Raw genomic sequence first — 22,749 nt, forward strand, 5'->3', positions numbered from 1 at the left:
TTGTGAATTTCCTTGATTAGCCATTCATAGTGACCCCTAGTTTGGCCTCTAGGAGATAGCTCTTGAATTCTCTTGATTGCTACTATTGTTTGTCCTTTGCAATGCTTGAATCAAACGAAGAAATTGTCGATTATCACGATTATTGAATTAGCATATGGAACCAATATCCCTAGCATTTAGCTTATTGAATTACTTGATTAGTCTAATTTTGCTATCATACTACCAACCATTTTCTTACTTCAATCTCCAAAATAGCTTGATTTAGGCTAAAGATAACACCAACTAACTCCTTTGGGTTCGACCCTATACTTACCTATACTTGTTTTACGTTGGTTTAGGATTTTATAAATAGTGTTTGATTTTGGGATAGGCAATTAACGACTAGTTTATTCCTCTATCAAAATGGCGTCGTTGCCGGGAAGTGAAATTGGTGCTTAGCTTTAGTTGTTGAGTCTATTTCATTTTAATTGAAAAAAAAAATTAAATACAAAAAGATTTTGTTTCTTAAGGCTACATTTGTAGCCGTGCTACTAATATTTTCATTGAGTTTTGCATGCATAGAGCTCGTGATCGATCCATTGTGCCTTTTGACCCGGAAATCGAAAGGACTCTTTCAAGGAGAAGAATTGCTAGTCGATCCTTTGAATTTAGTTCTTCAAGAGAAGAAGGATTTGGAGAGGAACTAGGCATGGGAGATCAACCAAGAGTTGCTTTGAAAGAATTTGGAATTCCCGGTGCGTACAAGTTTGAGAGTGGAATTGCTCCACCTACAACACCGGTGAATGACTTTGAAATTAGGCCGGCTATGATCTCTTTGTTCAAAAGGAGACAATATAGAAGAGCTAAGAATGAGAGTCCGTTGAACCATCTCAAGGAGCTCGAAAAGTATTGCAATAGTATGAAAGTGAACGGAGTTTCTCAAGAATTCATCCGGCTAAAGTTGTTTCCATTTTCTCTCACAGGCCGAGCCTTGGAGTGGTTGGATAAGGAGGTAAAGCCAAATTCCCTTCGAACATGGGACGAAGTCACCAAGGAATTCTTGTCCCGATTCTACCCACAAAAGAAAACGGCGGAGGCTAGAGCTTTGATTCAAGGGTTCAAGCAAAGACCTAATGAAAGCCTCTAAGAAGCATGGGAGAGGTATAAAGAGTACCAAAGGGAATGTCCCCACCACAGAATTCCAACCTATCAAGTCATTCAAATTTTCTATGGTGGCCTAAGTCCTCAAGGCAAATCATGCCTTGATGGGGGTGCCGGATGGTGAGAGGGAGTGGTGGACATTATAGAGGACGTGGTTAAGTACTATAGAGATTGGCAAGATGGTGAGAGGGATTCAACTAGCAAGAGTGGCTCTTCGGTGTACTCTACAGACCATCTAAATGCGATCAACAACTTATCCTCACAAATGACAAACTTAGGGTAAGAAATGACCGCGATCAAGGCCAAGTTAGAAGGCTCCTTTTCTTCTCAAGCTTCGAATTCTCCCTCCCAATTTAAGGGGAGAGGTAACTTTTCTAACTCTCAACCTCCTCCCTCTTCAAATAACATGCCTAGTGGTTGCTTGTTTTGTGATGTATGTGGATCTTATGATCATGACTCTTGTAATTGCCCTCATGCTTCTCCGGAATGTGGTGATGATTTTGATAATAGTGAGAGTGAGCATGTGAATTATGTGTCAAGTTATAATGTGCAAAGGTTTGATAATCAAAGAAGTCAATGGAATAGGAATTACCAAAACCAAGGTAATTTTGACAACTATAACCAAGGTGGTGGTTATAGGAACCAAGGGAACCAAAGTTCTCGTGGCAACTATAACAATCAAGGTTATAGTAGTAAAAATCAAAACCAAAATTATGGTAATCAAAACCAAAGTTATGGAAATCATAACCAAGGTAGTGGAAACCATAATCAAGGTTATGGTCAAAATCAAAATAGGGGTAATTGGAACAATCAAGTTAGGGGCAATTTTCAAAATAATTCTCAAAGAGGTCCCCCACCCGGATTTGTTCCAAAGACGAGGTGAAAATTCCTATTCACAATCTTCTTCTTCTAGGACCAATTTGGAGGAAATAATTGAAAATCAAACCAAGTTGTTGAACACATATATGGCCGTTAGTGACAAGAAGTTCAATGAAATGATGACCCACAATAAAATGCTCGAAAACCAAATTTCTCAACTTGCTAGTGCTTTGAAAGACCAAGCAAGCCCTTCTTATTTACCTTCCCAAGGCCTAGATCCCAAGAAACCTGTGAATGCTATTGTAACAAGGAGTGGTAAGGTTCTTGAGGAGAGATTGCCTAGGAGGAGTGATAACAAGGAGGTCCCCAAGGAAGTTTTGGTTGAGAATGAGGGAAGTAGAGCATCTTTAGATGAGGTTGTGGTTGAGACACCAAGAGAGGTGAGAGTAGAGAAAAATATTGTGAAACCCAAGCTCCCTTATCCCTAAAAATTCATGAGACACAAATTGGATGAGCAATTTGGGAGATTTATTGATATGCTCAAACAACTTCACCTTTCTCTACCTTTCACCGATGTGATCAACCAAATGCCTAATTATGCCAAATTCCTCTAAGACATTTTGAGCGGAAAGAGGACTTGTGATGTTGTGGAGACAATCAATTTGACTGAAAATTGTAGTGCGATCATCATGAAAAAAATGCCACCCAAGTTGAAAAACCCCGGAAACTTTTCCATCCCTTGTGCTATTAACAAGATGCAATTTGATAATGCCTTATGTGACTTAGGAGCTAGTGTAAGCTTAATGCCATATTCGGTTTATCAAAGACTTGATCTAGGGGAACTCTTACCTTCTAACATTTCCTTGCAACTAGCTGATAGGTCAATCAAGTTTCCAAAAGGTAAAGTGGAAGACGTTCCATTGAGGGTTGGGAAGTTTGTGTTCCCGGTGGATTTTGTTGTCTTAGAAATGGATGAAGATGCTACCATTCCAATTATTCTAGGTAGACCCTTTCTTGCTACCTCGGGTGCTATGATAGATGTAAAGTGTGCAAAGATTTTCCTTAAGGTAGGAGAAGAGGTCATAGAATTTGATTTGAATGAAAGCATGAAATATCCAAGTTCTTCTCTTGAAAATTGCATGATGATTGACTCTCTTGATCATGTTGTGTCTTCCATGCATGAGCACTTGCTCAACTCTAACGATGCTCTTGAGAATGTTTTTTTGAACAAAGACAAGCTAGATGTACCATGCAAGGAGGTAGCATTGTATGAGAAATTTCTTAATGGAAGCATGGAGGAAGTGGATGAACAATTGTGCTTGAAGATCTCAAGCCATGAAGCTTTACAAGCGGCCGCAACAAAAGAAGGTAAAGGTGTGCCTATGGTAGAGCTCAAACCTCTACCATCACACCTTAGGTATGAATTCTTAGGCCCAAATTCCACTTACCCCGTAATTGTTAATGCATCCTTGAGCGAGAGTCAAGCTCAAGCGTTATGTTGTGTCTTGAGAAAGCACCATGGTGCTTTGGGCTATACTATCGATGATCTTAAAGGTATAAGCCCCTCTTGGTGTACGCGCCACATAACGCTTGAGGAAGGCACCCTTCCTTCTATTGAACGACAAAGAAAGCTACACCCTCAAATGGGAGAGGTGGTGAAAAAAGAGATCACCAAGCTCTTGGATGGGGGAATCATATTCCCCATCTCAAGCTCTAGGTGGGTTTCTCCCGTTCATGTCGTTCCTAAGAAGGGGGGTATGACCATAGTCAAGAATGAGAGTGGTGAGCTCATTCCAACTAGGACGGTCACCGGTTGGAGGATGTGTATAGACTATAGACGTCTAAATACATCCACAAAAAAGGATCACTTTCCCCTTCCATTGATTGATCAAATGTTAGAGAGACTAACAAGGCACAAGTTCTATTGCTTCCTTGATGGCTATTCGGGATTTTTCCAAATTCCAATCCACCCCGAAGATCAAGAGAAGACAACATTTACATTCCCCTATGGGACCTTTGCCTATAGGAGAATGCCCTTTGGCCTTTGTAATGCCCCCGCAACTTTCCAAAGATGCATGATGAGCATTTTTGGAGACATTTTGGAGGAAGAAATGGAGGTATTTATGGATGATTTCTCCGTAGGTGGGGTTTCATTTAAAGAGTGCCTAGTTAATCTTGAGAAATGTTTGGCTCGGTGTGTAAAGGTTAATCTTGTCTTGAATTGGGAGAAATGCCATTTCATGGTAGAGGAAGGGATAGTGCTTGGGCATAAGATCTCTCATAAAGGAATAGAGGTGGATAAGGCCAAAATTGAGGTTATTAAGAAGCTTCCACCTCCGGTGAATGTCAAGGGAGTGAGATCATTTTTGGGTCATGCGGGCTTCTATAGAAGATTCATCAAGGATTTCTCACTCATTTCCAAGTCCCTTAATGATCTTCTTCAAAAAGATGTTGAGTTCGTTTTTGATGATAAATGCTTGGAAGCCTTTAATAGATTGAAGAAGGCTCTAATCTCTACCCCCATTGTTCAAGCCCCAAGATGGGATTTACCCTTTGAATTGATGTGTGATGCTAGTGATTGGGCAATTGGAGGTGTTTTGGGACAACGTGTGGACAAGAAGCTTTATGTGATTTACTATATGTCCAAGACACTAAATGGGGACCAAAAGAATTACACAACAACGAAAAAAGAATTCTTGGCCATTGTTCACTCTTTCGAGAAATTCCGGTGTTATTTGTTGGGTTCCAAGACCATTTTCTTCACGGATCATGCGGCTCTCAAGTATCTCTTTGCCAAGAAAGAGTCCAAGCCAAGGTTAATTCGTTGGGTGCTTGAATTACAAACTTTTAAAATAGAGATTAGGGATAAGAAGGGTGCGGAAAATGTTGTGGCGGACCATCTTTCTCGCCTTGAGGGTGATCAAATTCATGATGATGGTCTACCAATTGAAGATAGAATGCTTGATGATGTCTTATATTCCATTAAGGTTAAGGATCTCCCATGGTATTCCGACTTGGTGAACTTTCTAGCATGTGGGGAGTTTCCACCTTCTTTCTCCAAGAACCAAAAGAAGAAGCTCAAAAGGGAGGCAAGGCATTACTTGTGGGATGAACCAATCTTGTATAAACGCGGGGTGGATGGCTTGCTTCGGCGTTGTGTCCCGAATGAAGAGGTGCCAAGTGTTCTAAATATGTGCCATTCGAATCCAAGTGGCGGTCATATGGGCGTTTCAAAAACCGCCACTAAGATTCTTCAATGTGGTTTGTGGTGGCCGCATCTCTTCAAAGATTCATGGGGCTTTGTAAATTCATGCGACCGATGTCAAAGGGTTGGGAATATCTCCAAGAGGAATGAGATGCCTCAACAGCCTATTCTTGAGCTAGAGGTGTTCGATGTTTGGGGGATTGACTTCATGGGACCATTCCCATCTTCATATGGTAATCAATTCACACTTGTGGCTGTGGACTATGTTTCTAAATGGGTTGAGGCCATTGCCTCCCCTATTAATGACCACAAAGTAGTGTTGAAGTTGTTTAACAAAATCATCTTCCCAAGGTTTGGCGTGCCTAAGGCTTTGATAAGCGATAATGGATCTCATTTTGTTCACAACGCCTTCCAAAAGATGTTGAGGAAACATGGAGTGCATCAATGGTTCGGCCTTCCATATCATCCTCAATCGAGTGGCCAAGTCGAGGTCTCCAATTGTCAAATAAAGATCATTCTTGAGAAGACGGTTGCAAGGAATAGAAAGGATTTGTCGGACAAGTTAGATGATGCTCTTTGGTCTTATAGGACGGCTTTCAAGACGCCTATTGGTACCACTCCATATCGCCTTGTCTATGGCAAGTCTTGCCATCTCCCGGTGGAGCTTGAATACCGTGCTTTATAGGTAATCAAAAAGATAAACTTTGATTTAGAAAGTGCGGGGGAGAAAAGGTGGTTGGATCTTCATGAGCTAAAGGAGCTTAGACTTGACGCTTATGACTGTGCTAGCACCTACAAAGCTCGTTCCAAAGAAGCTCATGATAAGCTTATTGAGAAAAAGGAGTTTTGTGTGGCTGATAAAGTCCTCCTCTACCACTCGAGAATGAAGTTATTTCCCGGAAAGCTCATGTAAAAAAGGAGTGGTCCTTTCTTGGTGAATGATGTTTTTGCTAATGGCACCGTGGAGATTTCTCCTTTTGATTCCTCATCTTCTTTCAAGGTTAACGGTCATCGGCTTAAGAAATATTTTAATGGAGTGTTTGTTGGTCTTATTCATAAAATGATTCTATTCAAACCACCTTGAGTGGGGTGGTAAACGTCGAGCTAACGACGTTAAACAAAAGCGCTTATGGGAGGAAACCCGGATTCTCACCTTTACTCTCTCTTCCTTACTTTCTTTTATTTTTGGTTTTTTGTTGATTTTTGCTCTTACCCTTCCTTGTGTTTTTGGTTTGTTTTGTAGGGTGCCTTCATTCATCATATATGGACTAAATATGTTTGTTGAGGGTGATAAGAGGTTTTAGAGTGCAGGGGAGAGGGCACCCCGCGGGCTTGGAGAGGCCTCGGGTGCCCTTGCTTTCAACAAGTGGAAATCGGATCAGTAGCTTTCCGCGGTCTCTCCGCGGGCGCGGGTGCCTTAGAGCGGGCGCGGGAGAATTAGAGAGGGCGCGGCGCCTGGTCAGGTATGAATTTTTTGGATTTTCCAGAAACTATCCGCGGTTGCCCCGCGATCTCTCCGCGGGCGCGGCAATATTGGAGCGGGCGCGGCTTTGTCGAGAGAGGGCGCGGGCATCTGGGTTTTTAGTAGACCCGGTTCCTCTCTCTTTCTCTCTCCTCTCTTATTTTCCTTTTCACTCTTAATTTTCCCCATTCTCTCTCTTCCTCCTCTCAAACCCTAACCCCCAAATCATCTCTTTCACTCAATTTAACTCAAATTCACCCTTGTTTTCTCTTAAATTTCCATCCAAACTTCCTTCATACTCCATTTTCATCAAGTTTGCTCTTCTTTCTCGTGGTTTTCTTCGAGAATTTTGAGTCTACTCGGTTTTGTGTTTGCTTTGAGTCTTCAATCTTGGTATACTTCTCACCTTTGTTATATTTTTGTCAATTTCAATTGATTTTTATTCATTGGTTGTGAGTGACCTTGATTAAGCTTGAGTATGATGTTTTTGGTTGTTTGTACGGTGGTTTTGGAATTATTTTTGATGTTTTTGTGCTTCTTTTTGTGATAGATTGTTAATATTGTTGGTTGTTGTTGGATTTTTGGTTGTTTGTTGCTTGTAACAGGTACTTTGTAGTTTGTGGTGGTTTTGGGTGGTTTTGTGAACGGAGGTTTGTTCACTTTGGTGGTAGTGTTGAATTTGGGTGTTTTTTTTTTGTGATTCATTGTGTTGGTTGAACTTGAAACTATGGATATGTTTAGGAGAGTTAAGAGTAGCAAGAGAAGTCCAAACCAATCCCCCGGCCAATCCTCTCGTGGCCAACCTTTAAACACCGAACCCCCTCAAAACCAAACTACTCAAGATAATGCCCCACCTCCTCCTTTACCCGCTCTCAAATTTCATAACCGGGCTAAACACACCCCTATCTATAATAAAATTAAATCCCGGAAATGAGAAAATTCAAAAAAATTCAAAAAATTCAAAAAAAAAATAGAAAAAAAAAACCATAAAAATTCAAGTGTCTTTCTCCCTTTTATGCATTGAGGACAATGCACCTTTTAGCTTGGGGGGAAAGCGTTTGCGCTTTTTGTTCTTATGTTTGTAGATTGTTGCTTTGAATAAGCTTGGGGGTGTTAATATGTTTTTGTTTGGTGATTACTCAATTTTGGTGTTAAGATTTGGCCAATCTTTGCTTCACAATTTAGGTTAACCACCAAATTTTCAATTTAGCCTACCTTAACCCTTTTTGCCTTACGTTACAACCTTTGGGAAGACCTTTTGACCTAGGGGTTGAGTCATTCATCGGTGGAGGGAATCATGGGTTTTAGCCTAAGGAAAGGGGATGCGAAGTCAAGATGTCGAGTAAGCCAAAAATTCGATCTTTTTCCGGTTCCTTCGTGGAATCTATGAGACGCTCACTAAGGGGAGATATGAGAATAGTAGGGGGAACGCGGTAAGATCGTTTGGGATGAAAGTGGAGTGTGACAACTAGTTCCTATGCTTAGCATATTTATGTTTCAATCAACCTTAGCTATCTTATAACGTGCATACCATTACTTACTTTAGAAAGGTTGTTATTCATATGAACTATAGTCACTTTGTAAAGTCCATTTCACAAAGATTTTTTTATTTATTTTGTTTTTCTTTATTTGCTCTTTATTCTTGTATTTTGCCTCATTTTTTTTCCTTCTTTTGTTTGTTTAATAAGAGTTATAGGTTATCTCTAGGAAACCTTTACGAGAGCATCACTCGTCCTCTAGAGCGATCTAGGGGTTTAAATGGCTTGTCTTTTGTTGCTAAAATTGACCGTGATTCCTACGAAAGTGAGTTAGTGTATATTCTCACCTCTTTCTTTTTCTTTTCTTATTTTGAATAAGCCCTTCTTTTTCCTTTTTAGCCTTTGTTTTGCTCGGGACGAGCAAAAGTCAAGCTTGGGGGAATTTGATGAGTGTCATTTATGGCACTCATAGGGTAGTATTTTAGGATGATTTCATCTTCCTTTTTATTCTTTCTTATCTTATTTTTGGTCCTTTTTCCTTTAATTCCTTTCTTTCTTTCTTACCTTGTGTTTTTCGTGTTTTCTTTTTATTTGGTTCTTTTTCCCTTTTATTCCTTTTCGTTGTTTGTTCTTGTAGGTACCTAGGATTTGTCTTTGCAAGGGAATCAAGATGGGCTATATTAACTAAGCAAGGAGGAAATAATCGGCTTGGAGAGAGCTCAGAGAGGGCATGGAGAGAGCACCAAGCCCTGCCAGTCTGTCGCGGGCGCGGGTACTGAAGGCCGCGGGCGCGGGCTCATATGCACCAAATTGGCAGATTTCGACCAGGAACTCTCCGCGGGCGCGGGTAGTTTGGAGAGCCCGCTCGTACCAGAGAGACCGCGGCCCTCTGATCACCCTTTGGGAGCAGGGGATTCGCCGCGCTTTTACCGCGGGCGCGGGCTAAAAGACCCGCGGGCGCGGGTGTTGCCCAGAAATCCCGCGGAGTTTTTAATGGGTTTCGTACCCATTTTTCCGCGGGCGCGGGAATCCCGTTTTTCTTCTTTGCCTATAAATACAATTGTAATTCCTTTTTGAAGATAACTTTTAGATAATTTTCATAAGCTTAATTTTAGAGAGAGAAGTTAGAGAGAATTTCTTAATTTTGGATTTGTATTTATACATTGGATCAATTGTGCTTGGATTTTGTTTCGGGGGTTTTTGTCCCTTGGGAGAGTTACAACACTGAAACTAGATTCGACTGAGGATGCCTGTACCTGCAAAGCAAACGGAGCGCCGGATGGTCGGTGGTCCGCCTCCGAAGATTAAGTTAGTAAAAGTTCAGAAATAAAACGTGCGGAAGTAAAGTTTATCTGCTCGGATTCCGAGCTCAGGTAAAGTGCTGAGTGTTCCTTGAGAACGACAGCTCTGTGGTAAGTGACGTGTTGTCTCGTATTGTGTGAATATTCTCACTCCTTTTTTCTGTTGTGTTGTTGTGTCCGTCATAAATGCCAGAATATCCCTATTTATAGGGTCCTTTTCAAAAGTGTGCCCCTCCTAGGATCTTGGTGACCTAGGAATTAGGTCACGCCGTTTTGCGGCGCCTCGGGATTTGGGCCTTTAGAAGGCTGCCATCCCCGGGCCATTTGCCTGAGTGACACGTGTCACTGTGCCTAAAAGGATTCTGAAGCACCTTTTGGGCGACACGTGTCGCAACCTGAATGGTCCCTTCTGGACCTTCAGTCCACGTAGGACGGAGAAGAGTCCACCCTCCACGTGTCATCATTCCATAGGTCCAAATGGCACCTATATGGAGGACACGTGGCGCTTTCTGATTGGGCCACCTGGCCGGGTATAAAATACCCAAATCATTTGCCCCTCACAGGGGTCACGTGCATTGCACGTGATTCCTGTGACAGGTGTCGGTATCTGAGTGTTCAGATTCAAAAATTACTGGGGGGAAAAATTAGGGTTTTACCCCCCTATAAATAGTGAGGTTTGACCCTCTCTTAGATTCACACCTTTGCGAATCTCTAGAGAATCTTGGACTTTTTAACTTAGAGAATCTCAAAATTCCCAAAGTGTTTTAACTTTTCAGGCATCCGACACTCGGCCAATTGTCCGACTGTTCGTCAGCACACCAAGCGTCTTTCACCCTTCTTCTAAAGGTAACGCCTGTTTTTTCATTTACTTTTCATTTTTTCTTGATTTTCGAAAAATGGCTCCCCAATTGCATGCGGCACGGCGTAGGATAGTGATCAGCCGGTCACCGGGGACAGCTGAATCTATAACTAGCAGTGCCGAATGCTTGGCCAACGACCCCGCTTTGCGAACTTCTCCGAATCCGACCGTTTCCGTGTCTGTGCAGGACACTATTGCCAGAACCAAAAGAACAACAAGGCAGTGTAGCTCCGATGGAGTTTTCTACCATTCGGATGGGTCGACTGTTTATTCAGACGGCTCAATAAGAGTGCCTCGAAGTGAGCTGTCGGAAAATCCTGACAGCCCTCCTTATCTTTCTTCTACCCCCCCTATTACCATTCGCCCACATCTAGTGGAACTCCCAATGATGGAATCCTGGGGGAGGCGGATGAAGAATATCAACCCGGGCCTTCTGGACAGGCGCCGGAAGAGAGTCTAGGGGAGGACCCCGCTGGCACCAGTCGGCGGTCCCCTAGCTCTGATGAGAGCTCTGGTGACGAGTCGGCCTCGTCATATTCTTCAGAGAATGCCTCCGTAACTTCAGAGGAGGCTAGATCAAATATAGATTCTGCCAGAGAGTCTCTGGCAGTGGATAGGGGGGAAAGCTGGGCCAAGCCGAGCGCTTCCAGGCGCTTGGAGAGAGCCCCCTACTATCATCATGTTCCGCCAGGCAGGCGGAGCGCCATGGCATCCGGCCTTGCCAATTTTAGGCGCAAGGTCGTCCTAGGCTATGGCTACACTTTATCGGTCCCTTACGAGGGCGACACCATACCCTGGCCGAGTCTGGCCAGCTATCAGGACAAAGCATTCGGCTGGTATGAAGCGGCCTTCCAGGCTGGCCTCCGCTTCCCTCTCCATCCAGCCGTGGAGAGGATCTTGGACGGATACCAACTAGGTATCTGGCAACTTGTACCCAACTCCTGGATCAATATTCTGGGGTACGTTGCCGCCTGTGAGATGCTGCAGGTGGAGGCGAGTTTTGAAGCGTTCGCCCACATGCACTATCTGAGCAGGGCGCCTGCTAGGGGCGGTGAGGGCTGGTACACCTTGACCACTTGCAAGGGGTACATGATGGTTGTTGGCAAAGAGAACAAGTGGAAAGACTGGAGGACTAAGTTTTATATAGTCAAGTCTGCCGACAGCCGCCTGAACCAAAAGTATAACAGGTGGAATAAGGATCCACCTCTCCTAGCAGGCAGGAGCGCATTGCCGCCTATTCCCAGGTCGACAAAGGAGGAGATCATGGACGCGGGGTTGTTTACCGTGTCCGTGTGGACGAATGATGAGGGGGACAAGGAGATCACCCCTCAATGCTATCTCCCTTTGTACAAGTGGTTTGAAGAAGGAACATTCTTAGCCGCCTGTGGGCTAAGTTCTGAGATGCCGAGAGGTAGTCGGCCGTCTGTTTTATATGCAATTTAATTTTGCTTTTCAGTACTTGTTTAATGATGCTAATTCTTGTTCATTTTTGCAGATAAAGCAATGGAGAAGCTCTCGGCCACAAGGAAGCCGGCTGTATCTACTGCTCGATACAGGTCGAATGTCCTAAGCAGGGCAGAAGCAACCACTCACACTAAAGTGGACGAGCAGAAAACGAGCGGCACCTCCAAGGTAGGAAATTGTTATACTTTCATTTCTGACCAATATTAAATTTGCCCGAATGATTTCTAACTTGCGTTTATCTTGCGTTGATGTAGGGTACGCCTTCCAAATCTCCTTCAAAACCATCCGACCCTAAGGTCCAAAAGACAAGGGCCGGTGATGTGAGCGCATCTGGAAAGGGCGGCCGAAAGCACATTGCTCATAAGCCCAAGAAGGGCCCAGACGCCTCTTCTCTCGAAGCTGAAAAGGAGATCAGCAAACCGGATGCCCAGAGGGCATCGAAGGGTGGCTTCAAGCAACCCACCGCTGCTGTCGGCTCAGCAGGAGAGAGGAGGAGTCTGGGGAGAGAGGAGGAACCGAAGGACGACGGTAAAAACCATTCGTCTTTATTGTTCTTCCAAATATACTTGTGTTATTTTTCTAACTTTCTTTCCTTCTCAGTTCTTGTGCAGAGGCCGACTGTAATCCAGATGGCCAAGTCCATGCTGAGGGCGGTTGATCCTGACGACAAGGCGTCTGTCAGAGGAGTCGGCACCCTGGACTTGGATGGCATCCTAGGGAACCTCTGCGAGGTATGAGTCTTAACTTAAGCTATTCTCTTTTTTTTTTTTTTTGCTCAAGTCTTTATCCGCCTGGTATTAACCATTCGGCTATTTTTGCAGGCCATGCTGCGCGTCCAAGGGCTCAGGCAACCCCTTAAGGAGAAATCCAAAGAGGTAACAGCCGCTAAAGCTCAGGACGAGTCCGCCTTGGATCGAGCTCAATTTTATATTGCTCAAAATGAGTATCTGACGCTTGATATGATGTATTCGCAGGCGGAAGCCAACATGCACGTGAAGAAGGACCTGGACTCGGCCCGCCTGTGCATCACTTCCCTTAAGAAAGAAATTACAAATCTTAAGGAGAAGCTCGAGCCTCTTCAAGATGCCAAAGAAGAGGTCGAGAGAGCCAAGCAGAAGGTGGGCCGCCTGGAGCAGCGCCTCAGCAACCACGAGCACCAGCTGAAGTTCAAGTTTGAGTCCGTGGCTGAGCAACAGAGAGAGGCTCTTGTTAAGCAAATGATGAGCGATTATGATGCCATCATGTGGGACACTTGGGCGGCTGTGCAGCCGGACTCAGACTATCAGACTTGGAAATCCAAGTTTGATGAAGCCAGCAAAGCATTCGACGCTCGTCTTATTGAAGAGGCTGAGAATGCTGCGACCGAGGAAAGCTCTGGGTCCGACTCTTCTGGGGAGTCTTCCTCTGGTGGTGAGGAGGAAGATCAGGCGGAGGAGCAAGAGAAAAATGATGAAGAGCAGCCGAAGGACAACAGGCCGGCTGCCAATGAAGAGGCTCTCCCCTGATCACTTAAGCTTTTTATTTTTTCAGTTTCTGCGGCCGAATGGCCAAGTACTTTGTTTTTCCGCCCTGCGTGCCGAGTATTTATATCTTTACCGACCGAGGGGTTGGGTAATTTGACAATCTTTCTGGCTTTGCCAGATAACAATCTTAACCAATCGTCTGGTGACGATTGGTCTTTTTTAATTTGAATCATTCGGCCATTTGGCTGAAGTTATCCATATTCTGTCCTTTGAATTTTTCATTGCATGTTTTTGGCTAAGTATTATAACCTGTATAGCATGCGAATGTTCTTGCCCCTGGACGGATGTCGAGTGGTTTTGGTTTATTGGATTGATTGACTTAGAAATTGTTGATACTTAGAAGAGTATTTATGGTTTCTAAGTCAATCAATCACTATGGTGATTGCCCCAAACCACGCGGTAGACGTCCATCCAGAATTGGCAAGCATAAGTGTTCATTCGGCTATTGGCTCGAACTAAACTCAAATTTCCAACTTAGCAAATTTGCTAAGGGGAAATCTCCGCCTGTTTTGCCTCATAAGCAAAAACAGGCGCCTTCGGCCATAGGCCTCTTTGAGATTAAATGCTAAGTTTGTAACTTAACCAATTTTCTTTAAAAATAATTGTCCGCCTGTCTTGCCCCATAGGCAAGGATCAGGCGTCATCCAGCCAATAGCCTCAATAAGTGCTAAGTAGTTAACTTAACTCGTATATTAATCAAATATTCCGCCTGTTTTGCCCCTGAGCAATAACAGGCGCATCCGACTTCATGCCTCGCTTAGCCTCTACTTATGAAACAGTGACCATTTCTGAACTACGCTAGAACAGATAGAAAATTCAGGTCTTTTAGATTTCACTTTCGATTAAAACAAACGACTGCGAATGCTGCCTTAGCATTCGGTAGGGCCGCTTGATATATTCGTAGAGCAATGTGCCACCCAAATGGGAGATGCTTCTCCTCGACGAATTCGCCCGAATGGACGTCGCCGGTTATCTGACTCATGTTGGAGTAGACGGTCATACTCATGTTGGAGCAGACTGTGACCATTCGGTCTCTTTTTGTTTATTAACATCCGGCCATGGGCCTCATCATGATTTTATCTGGCCTTAGGCCTCTTAAATGATCAAGTATAAACTTGATGAATTTCGTAGGAACGACTGTTCTGAAACAATCGACTCCTTCAGAGGGATTGGGGCGTCTGCTGTTGGGACAGACGCTTTCCAAACATATTGGCCGTCTGTTTTGTATACAGGCGACACTAAGAAACTTAAATAAAAAGACAAGTTGGGAAATGAAGGCATACTCATTAACAAAACTTGAGATTACAAAATTGAGGTCTTTTCATTCGTACTTAGAAGTAGTACTTTTTCAAGTTGTCTACATTCCAAGTTCTAGGCAGCTGCCTGCCGTCTGGGTCTTCCAGGCGGTAGGTGCCGTCTCTTACTTCCTCATAGATTCGGTAGGGGCCTTCCCAATTTGGGGTTAGCTTTCCCTGTTCATTCGCCCTACCGACTGCCTCCATTTTCCGTAGCACAAAGTCTCCCACTTTGAGAGGACGTTTGTGTACTTTTTTGTTGTAAGCCCGAGTCATTCTCAGACGGTATATCTCATGGCGCAAGGTAGCATTGCCCCTGCGCTCTGGTAGTGAGTCCAATGCTAGGCGCATGGCCTCCCAGTTTGCCTCTTCATCATACAACATGATTCGAAGAGTCGGCTCATAGTGCTCAATGGGCAGAACAGCTTCTGCTCCATACACCATACGGAATGGGGTTTCTCCAGTTGCCCCTTTAGCAGTCAGTCTGATGGACCAGAGGACGTGTGGTAATTCATCCGCCCAAAGGCCACCAGCCTGCTCAATTTTCTTTTTAATCCCGTCTGAAATTAACTTGTTGAAGGCTTCGACCTGGCCGTTTGCTTGCGGCCGGCCGACTGATGCAAAGAAACTTAAGACCCCCTGGTCTCCTAGCCAAGTCTTGAGTTGAGGCGTCTCAAATTGAGGACCATTGTCAAAAACCATAGACATGGGCACCCCAAAACGAGTGATTATATTCCTCCAGATGAAGGAAATGACGTCTTTAGTCTTGATGTTTTTGACTGCCTCCGCCTCTACCCACTTGGTAAAGTAATCCACAGCCACCAATATATAGCGCTTGCCGCCTGGTGCAGTCGTATATGGCCTAAGAATGTCCATGCCCCATTTGGCAAAGGGTATTGGGCTGTGGATGGTCGTTAGGTCTGTAGCCGGACGATGGATGAGCTTGCTAAACTTTTGGCACTTGTCACATTTTTTCACCATTTCCATGGCATCCGACTCCAGGGTTGGCCAGAAGTAAAGCCGCCTGGCCTTGGTCGCGAGGGCTCTGCCGCCTATATGGGAGGCGCAGAATCCCGAATGCAACTCTTCGAGGACTTCCTTCCCCATTTCAGGGGTAACACACTTCAACAGGGGTTTCAAGAGTTCTCCTTGTCGCAACTCGAAGTCAGCTGCTCGCTTTTTCAGAACAGCCGCCTCCAACTCATCATGGCATGTCCGGCTGTTGAGTCGACCAGACTGTTGATCTTAGGCAATGGATAGCTATCCTTTGGACATGCCTTGTTGAGGTCTGTGTAGTCAACACACATCCGCCAAGTTCCATTCGGCTTTTTTACTAACACAACGTTAGCTACCCACTCAGGGAAATTGCACGGCCGAATGAACTTGGCATCTAACAGCTTTTTTACTTCGGCAGCTGCCGCCTGACTTCTTTCTTCGCCGTGGTTTCTTTTCTTTTGCCGGATGGGCTTCTTTTTAGGATCCACGGCGAGCTTGTGGACAGCGAGATCCGGGCTGATGCCTGGCATCTCTTCCACTTCAAAGGTAAAGATGTCTTTGAATTCCCTCAACAGCTGGTGAAGGCTTTCACCCAGCTTTGCAAAAGCAATCGTCCCCACCTTAACAGTCCGCTCTGGACGGCTGTCATCCAGAGGGATATCAATGTGTTCACTAGCAGGCTGGGGACGAAGATCATCCGACCGTTCCCCGGTCAGTGATTGCTATTGCTTTTCTTTTTTGACCACCACCAGCTGATCAACCTTTCTTTTCTTTCCGGCTGGTGGGGCCGACTGTTCTTCCTCGACATCGTCGAGGTTGATTGTTTCCTTGCCCTGGCTGGATGCTACGACCGCAGGCTTGACGTCCGAGAGGTAACACTCTTGGGCCGTCTTTTGTTCCCCGTTTAGGGAGCAAACTGTTCCATCATCCTTCTCATACTTGAGTAGCATGAGAGCAGGGATGATGACGGCCTTACACTCATTAAGAGTGGGACGGCAAAAGATGAGGTTGTAAGCCATGAGCTCTTCAACCACTAGGAAACGGATGGCCATGTGCCGACCGTCTCCCCTACTTCCCAGGCGGACAGGTAGGTCAATTCGTCCGACTGGGTGCACAAGTCCTCCCCAAAACCCAACAAGGGTGTGGGTGACCTCCATCATGCTATCCGGTTTGTACTTGAGATTGGATAAGCATTTGAGGCTGATGAGGTCAGAGGAGCTTCCTGTGTCAATCAGAATTCGGCCCACCAGCTGGTTGGCGACCTTGCACTCAATGACAACAGGGTCATCATGCGGCCGACGGACTTTGCCTTTGTCCTGCTCGGTGATGACAACTTTAGGGAAGGTGGATGCGCTTGATGCATCCCCCTCCTCAACAGAATTGACCATCTTTCTCAGATGGTCCTTGGTACCCCGAATGGTCGGGCCACCACCGGAAAATCCGCCTGCTATGGTGTACACCGGCTCTTCATCAGTTTCGGCACTCACAGCAGGCTGGGGAGTCTTCTTCTTGGACTGCCCCGGATTTGCTTTTGAAGTCACTTTGGACTTCACATAGGACTTCAGCTGTCCTTTGTCGGCCAGACGGTCGAGCTCCCGCTTGAGACTAAAGCAGTCGTTCGTGTCATGGCCAACATCCTCAAGGAAATGGCAATGCTTGTTCTTGTTCCGATTTTCAGCGGAACCTTTCATAGGAGTCGGCTTTTCAAGAGTTAGCCGATCCTTAATTTCCAAGAGGATGGAGCAGCAATCCTTGTGGAATTCGTACCTTGGGACGTACGGTTTCCACTCCTTTTTCTTCTTCTGGGCCGGTTGATCAGAGTTATCAATGGCCCAGACTTGCTTTTTCTTTTTTCTCTCTTCTGGCTTAGGGGCCGGCTGAGCAGGCCGACTCTCTTTCTGTCGGTCGGACTTCTTATGGTCCGACTGCTTATTGGAGGAGCAGAGTTCGGTCACCTGTATATAGGCTTCCGCCTCTCGCAAGGCTCTTTGTAGAGTAAAGATTTGTTTGCGGACGAGTTCGTACTTAAAAGTAGTCCCGTCCTTCAGACCCTTGAAGAAGTTTGTGAAGGCGACCTCATCAGAGAGCCCATGAATCTGGATTCGGACCAGATTGAACCGCCTGACGTAGGAACGCAAACCTTCTCTATCTCCCTGCTGTACATTGCCCAAGTCAAGACTTGTCTTTTTGGCAGGGATGTTCATAGAGAAGTTTGATGCAAACAAGAACGCAAGCGTCTTGAAGCTATTTATGCAACCAGCCGACAGATTTCCAAACCACTGCTGGGCTATGCCCTTCAGGGTGGCTGGAAAGCAACGACACCATGCGACATCATCCAACCCTTGTAAATACATGAGGTGGGTGTATGCTAGCAGGTGGTCTTCTGGGTTGGAGGTCCCGTCATAGGCTCCAACCAGAACGTTTTTAACTTTATCCGGCTGTACGACATCAGTTATTTCCCTGGATAAAGCAGAGGGTTGATCTCCAAGGTGTTGCAGCCTAAGCTGCAAGTCCATCGGCTGATAGCCGTTTGCCGCCTGTCCTCCATAGAGGGTAGGTTGCATGTAAGGTAAAACTGGCGCCTGGTACAATGGTTGTGCCATGTACTAGGCGGACTGAATCAAATGAGGCCCAGACTGAACCCGTTGGCTGCTTGCTGGGGTCTCATGTACCGATTCGGAACACCTCACAGAGGTATTCCGAAAGCTATCATGATAAGTCGACGTTGAAGCCGACTCTGATTGCTGGGTTCTCCTCTCCTCAATGTATTGCCGAGCGTCAGAGAACGTTTTCTTGCTACCATCCGGCTGTATGTGCCGGATGGGTTTTCTTGCGCCCGTTTCTGGGAAACGGAGCCGATTAAGGTCAAATTGGGGCCTGGCCTTCTCCTTAGGAGCAAGATGAAGAGTCGGCTGACGGTCCCTGACCGAGTTCTGTTTGCCAGCTTGGGCTGGCTTCTTGGCCGACTGCTCCTTTCTAGGATCAGGCGACTTCTTCGAGGCGAGCTGCTTGATTTCACCCCTGAGGCTGCTCAGAAGTGACATTAGCTCATCCCGAGTGACGGGAGTTGATCCTGCCGCCTGGGAAGGATCAACCGGCCGCCCCGAGGGCTTCTTTGGCTGACCAGCAGTTTTGCTTGGCCCTGCCTGGTCATGGTGGCGCTCCCGCCTCTCCTTATTGCGGATGCGCTTAGAGATGAGGGATCCATTTGGATCCATATAGGTTTCGACGTCAGCGTCGTCCCCTAAGTCATGGTCCGTTTGGACCAGTATATCATCTGGAGGCCGAATGACCTCTGGATTTGGTACAGGTTCTTGTGAAACCATTTCAGAGGTACTCTCCCCACATACGGCGCAAAATGTTTCGGGGGTTTTTGTCCCTTGGGAGAGTTACAACACTGAAACTGGATTCGATTGAGGATGCCTGTACCTGCAAAGCAAACGGACCGCCGGATGGTCGGTGGTCAACCTCCGAAGATTAATTTAGTAAACGTTCGGAAATAAAATGTGCGGAAGTAATGTTTATCTGCTCGGATTCCGAGCTCAGGTAAAGTGTTGTGTGTTCCTTAAGAACGACAGCTCTGTGCTAAGTGACGTGTTGTCTCGTATTGTGTGAATATTCTCACTCCTTTTTTCTGTTGTGTTGTTGTGTCCGTCATAAATGCCAGAATATCCCTATTTATAGGGTCCTTTTCAAAAGTGTGCCCCTCCTAGGATCTTGGTGACCTAGGAATTAGGTCACGCCGTTTTGCGGCGCCTCAAGATTTGGGCCTTTAGAAGGCTGCCATCCCCGGGCCAATTGCCCGAGTGACACGTGTCACTGTGCCCAAAAGGATTCTGAAGCACCTTTTTGGCGACACGTGTCGCAACCTAAATGGTCCCTGCTGGACCTTCAGTCCTCGTAGGACGGAGAAGAGTCCACCCTCCACGTGTCATCATTCCATAGGTCCAAATGGCACCTATATGGAGGACACGTGGCGCTTTCTGATTGGGCCACCTGGCCGGGTATAAAATACCCAAATCAGATTTCTTCATTTTCAATCATTAATGTTAGTAAGATTTTCTTCTTCTAGTTCATCTCTTACTTGATTGATTTAGTTTCATCTTTGATTGCTTGTATTGCTTGGATTTGAATAGGATATTTTAGTTGATATTGCTTTCTCTTGATTTTAATTTAGAATGATGATCAATGCTAATTCTAGTGATTTGTTCTTCAGTTACACCATGATTAGTGAGTAGATTAGTTGCTAGGGAGAATGGGAAGCATGCTTGATTGATTATCTGTGCTAGTTGATGATCTTTGATTGATTGAATTGTTGCAATTAAATTGGTTGACATAGTTTTGCATGTGATTAATTAGATTAGGAATGATCAACCTATAAGATTAATCTAGATTGCATTGCATTTCTTAATGACATGACCATCAATTTGAGAATTGCTTTAATTGATTGAGTTTGATTGTGAATTTCCTTGATTAGCCATTCGTAGTGACCCCTAGTTTGGCCTCTAGGAGATAGCTCTTGAATTCTCTTGATTGCTACTATTGTTTGTCCTTTGCAATGCTTGAATCAAACGAATAAATTGTCAATTAGCACGATTATTGAATTAGCATGTGGAACCAATATCCCTACCATTTAGCTTATTGAATTACTTGATTAGTCTAATTTTTCTATCATAACACCAACCATTTTCTCACTTCAATCTCCAAAATATCTTGATTTAGGCTAAAGATAACACTAACTAACTCCTTTGGGTTCGACCATATACTTACCTATACTTGTTTTAGGCTGGTTTAGGATTTTTTTAAATAGTGTTTGATTTTGGGATAGGCAATTAACGACTAGTTTATTTCTCTATCAAGATTACCTGTCGATCGATGAGGTTTAGCATCCTAGCCCATTGCTCCTCCGAGGTGATGACAACCTCCTCCTATCCTGGTAATTGAAGGTCCGCGTTGACCGTTGGTTGTGGTGCCCTCGAACTTTCACCCCTTTGTGTCCTTGAACTCTTTAAAGCCATTGTATGTGGAAAATTGGGTATTTGGAGCTTTCTCTCTCTAAGGATTTGAAGGAAGTATGAGAGAAAGTGGGAGAAAATAGGTGGAAAATGTAGAGGAAGGTGTGAGGATTAAGAATATGTAAGAAATTTGAGGTTTTGATGGGTGAATTTGAGGAGATCTTGGATTGAAGGTGTAGTTGAAGGTTTGAAAATGGAAGTTTTAGAGAGAGAAAGTGTGAAGGAGAAAGAAGAAGTAAGGAAGAAAAAGAAAAGAGAAAGGGAGAAAGGGGTTTAAAACCCCGGATTAAAAAGGCGCGCCCGATCGGGCGAGCCTCTGTACTTTATGATCTCAATGAAAGGAATGGTGTCCTTCGAACAAGTGTATTATTCTGATGGCGGGTTCAGAATTATTAGAAAGCTAATATATTCAGTAAGGTCAAGTGATCGGAATTCCTGGGTGGAGGCCGCTTCCGATCAGTAATATTAATATAATTAATATTACAACTTAATCTTGTCTGAACCTTTCGGGTCACACCCAAGCAAAATATACGAACCGACTCGACGAATTAATTCGGAAGAAATTAATTCGTCGCCCGAGTGTTAAATATTTAGACGTCGGAAATTCGAGCTTAGAGCGTCGAAACCGAGTGTCGGAAGTCGAGTCAAAAATAATAAAAAGACGAGACGGCAAATTAGTAATAAATCAACAATGACCAAAATACCCCTAGCACCGGAATCCCGAGTGCTAGGGGATTAGCCGAGCTAGCAGCCCGCACCATGTGCGAGACATGCTAGCAAGGCGTGGCTAGCAGCCCGCACCATGTGCGAGGCATGCTAGCACAGCACGGCCAGCATCCCGCAAGCAGTGCGTGGCGTGCTGGCGTGCGCTGCTGCTAGCATCCCGCACATGTGCGTGGCTAGCTAGCAGCGCCCTCGGCATCAGAAACCCGCACTGATGTGTGTGGGCGTGCTGGGCCGAGCTGGCAGCAGCTAGCAGCCCGCACGGTGCGAGGCTAGCTGGGCCGTGGGCCTAGGTCGGGTAGATAGGGGAAGCTAGTAAGTATGCTTGCTTTTTGGTGTAGACAAGTGTCACAAGCAGAAGAAGGAGTGGGGAGCAAGTATGGTCCCCTCCTCTCCAAGTGGTCCATACTCCTCTTTACATATGACTAGGACACTTGTTGATTTATTACTTGCTTATATATTTAATTTAATTTAGCTTTAAATTAATTTGTGGAATTTCATGTATTCCACATTGATGGGATAGAAATTCCCACTCATACTTTCCTCTGTAAATACCAACCTTGGGATTTGGAGTAAAGGGCTTGAGTGGGAGTTAGAAAGAGTATTCCATAATTTGGAAAAACTCTTAAACTCCATTAACACTTGGGTTTTGGTCGGACCTTGCTAACTCCAAGGTAGCGGACCTAAAAAGTCGTGTTCGTCCTTTGTGGGTGGATACCGTTGGAGGCACGACATTTGCGGTGCTCAAGGCTTTCAAGTAAGAGCCTGTTTTGAGAGGGCGAAGCTCGCTTCAAGGGTATGATTCGTTCTTCCTTTTCTTGTGTTTACTTACTTATGCTTTATGGTTTTATTAATTACGAGTGGTTCCTTGGGTCGGGGTTGTTTCCGCGGTGAGTCGGACTCACCAAACCCCAACAGTGGTATCAGAGCCCCGTTCGTTTATTTTTATAATCATGTTTTTCAAGGTTTATTTTGGCTTATTTTTCTGGTTTAAGTTGCTAATTAGATTAGTAGCTCGGATTTATTTATTTTAATCCCGTTTTTAATGTCGAATTTGGCCCAGAACCCAGATTTTCGCCCAAAAATAGTGAATTTTGGGTGGAAAAGGTGTTCTGGAATGGTTTTTATCCTTTTGGGACTGTGGTTTTAGCCAAATTCTGACCAGAAGTGCCTTTTTTAAGGGATTTTTCGTTTTTGACGAAAAATTTTAAGTCTTTTCTAACCTTGAAATTAATGGCATAACTTGTTGATTATGTGGTTGATTATTTGCATTATTTTTTGCATTTTTAAGTCCCCTTAAAGCACACTTACTTGGTAGTATTTGATCTTGGAATTATTTTGGTTATTTGCACTTTGAAATTTTATTAAGTTGGACTTGTTTAAAATTTTTTCATTTTTGCTCATTAAGTTAGTTCTAAAATTAATTTAGAATTAATTAATTATGTCTCGCGAAATGGGATCAAATCCCG

At 44.7% G+C, this 22,749-nt stretch overlaps 1 non-coding gene across 1 annotated transcript; it reads right to left on the reverse strand.

The window, feature by feature from the left end:
• Positions 1-1,073: 1,073 nt before the first annotated feature.
• On the reverse strand, positions 1,074-1,179 carry LOC145625903 (small nucleolar RNA R71). Its single transcript, XR_014110798.1, has one exon. It is a non-coding gene; the product is annotated as a small nucleolar RNA R71 (small nucleolar RNA).
• Between the last annotated feature and the right edge of the window lie 21,570 nt (positions 1,180-22,749).

This window comes from Chenopodium album, chromosome 3 (genome assembly GCF_948465745.1).
Source record: "Chenopodium album chromosome 3, dcCheAlbu1.1, whole genome shotgun sequence".
NCBI classification, from domain to species: Eukaryota; Viridiplantae; Streptophyta; class Magnoliopsida; order Caryophyllales; family Amaranthaceae; genus Chenopodium; species Chenopodium album.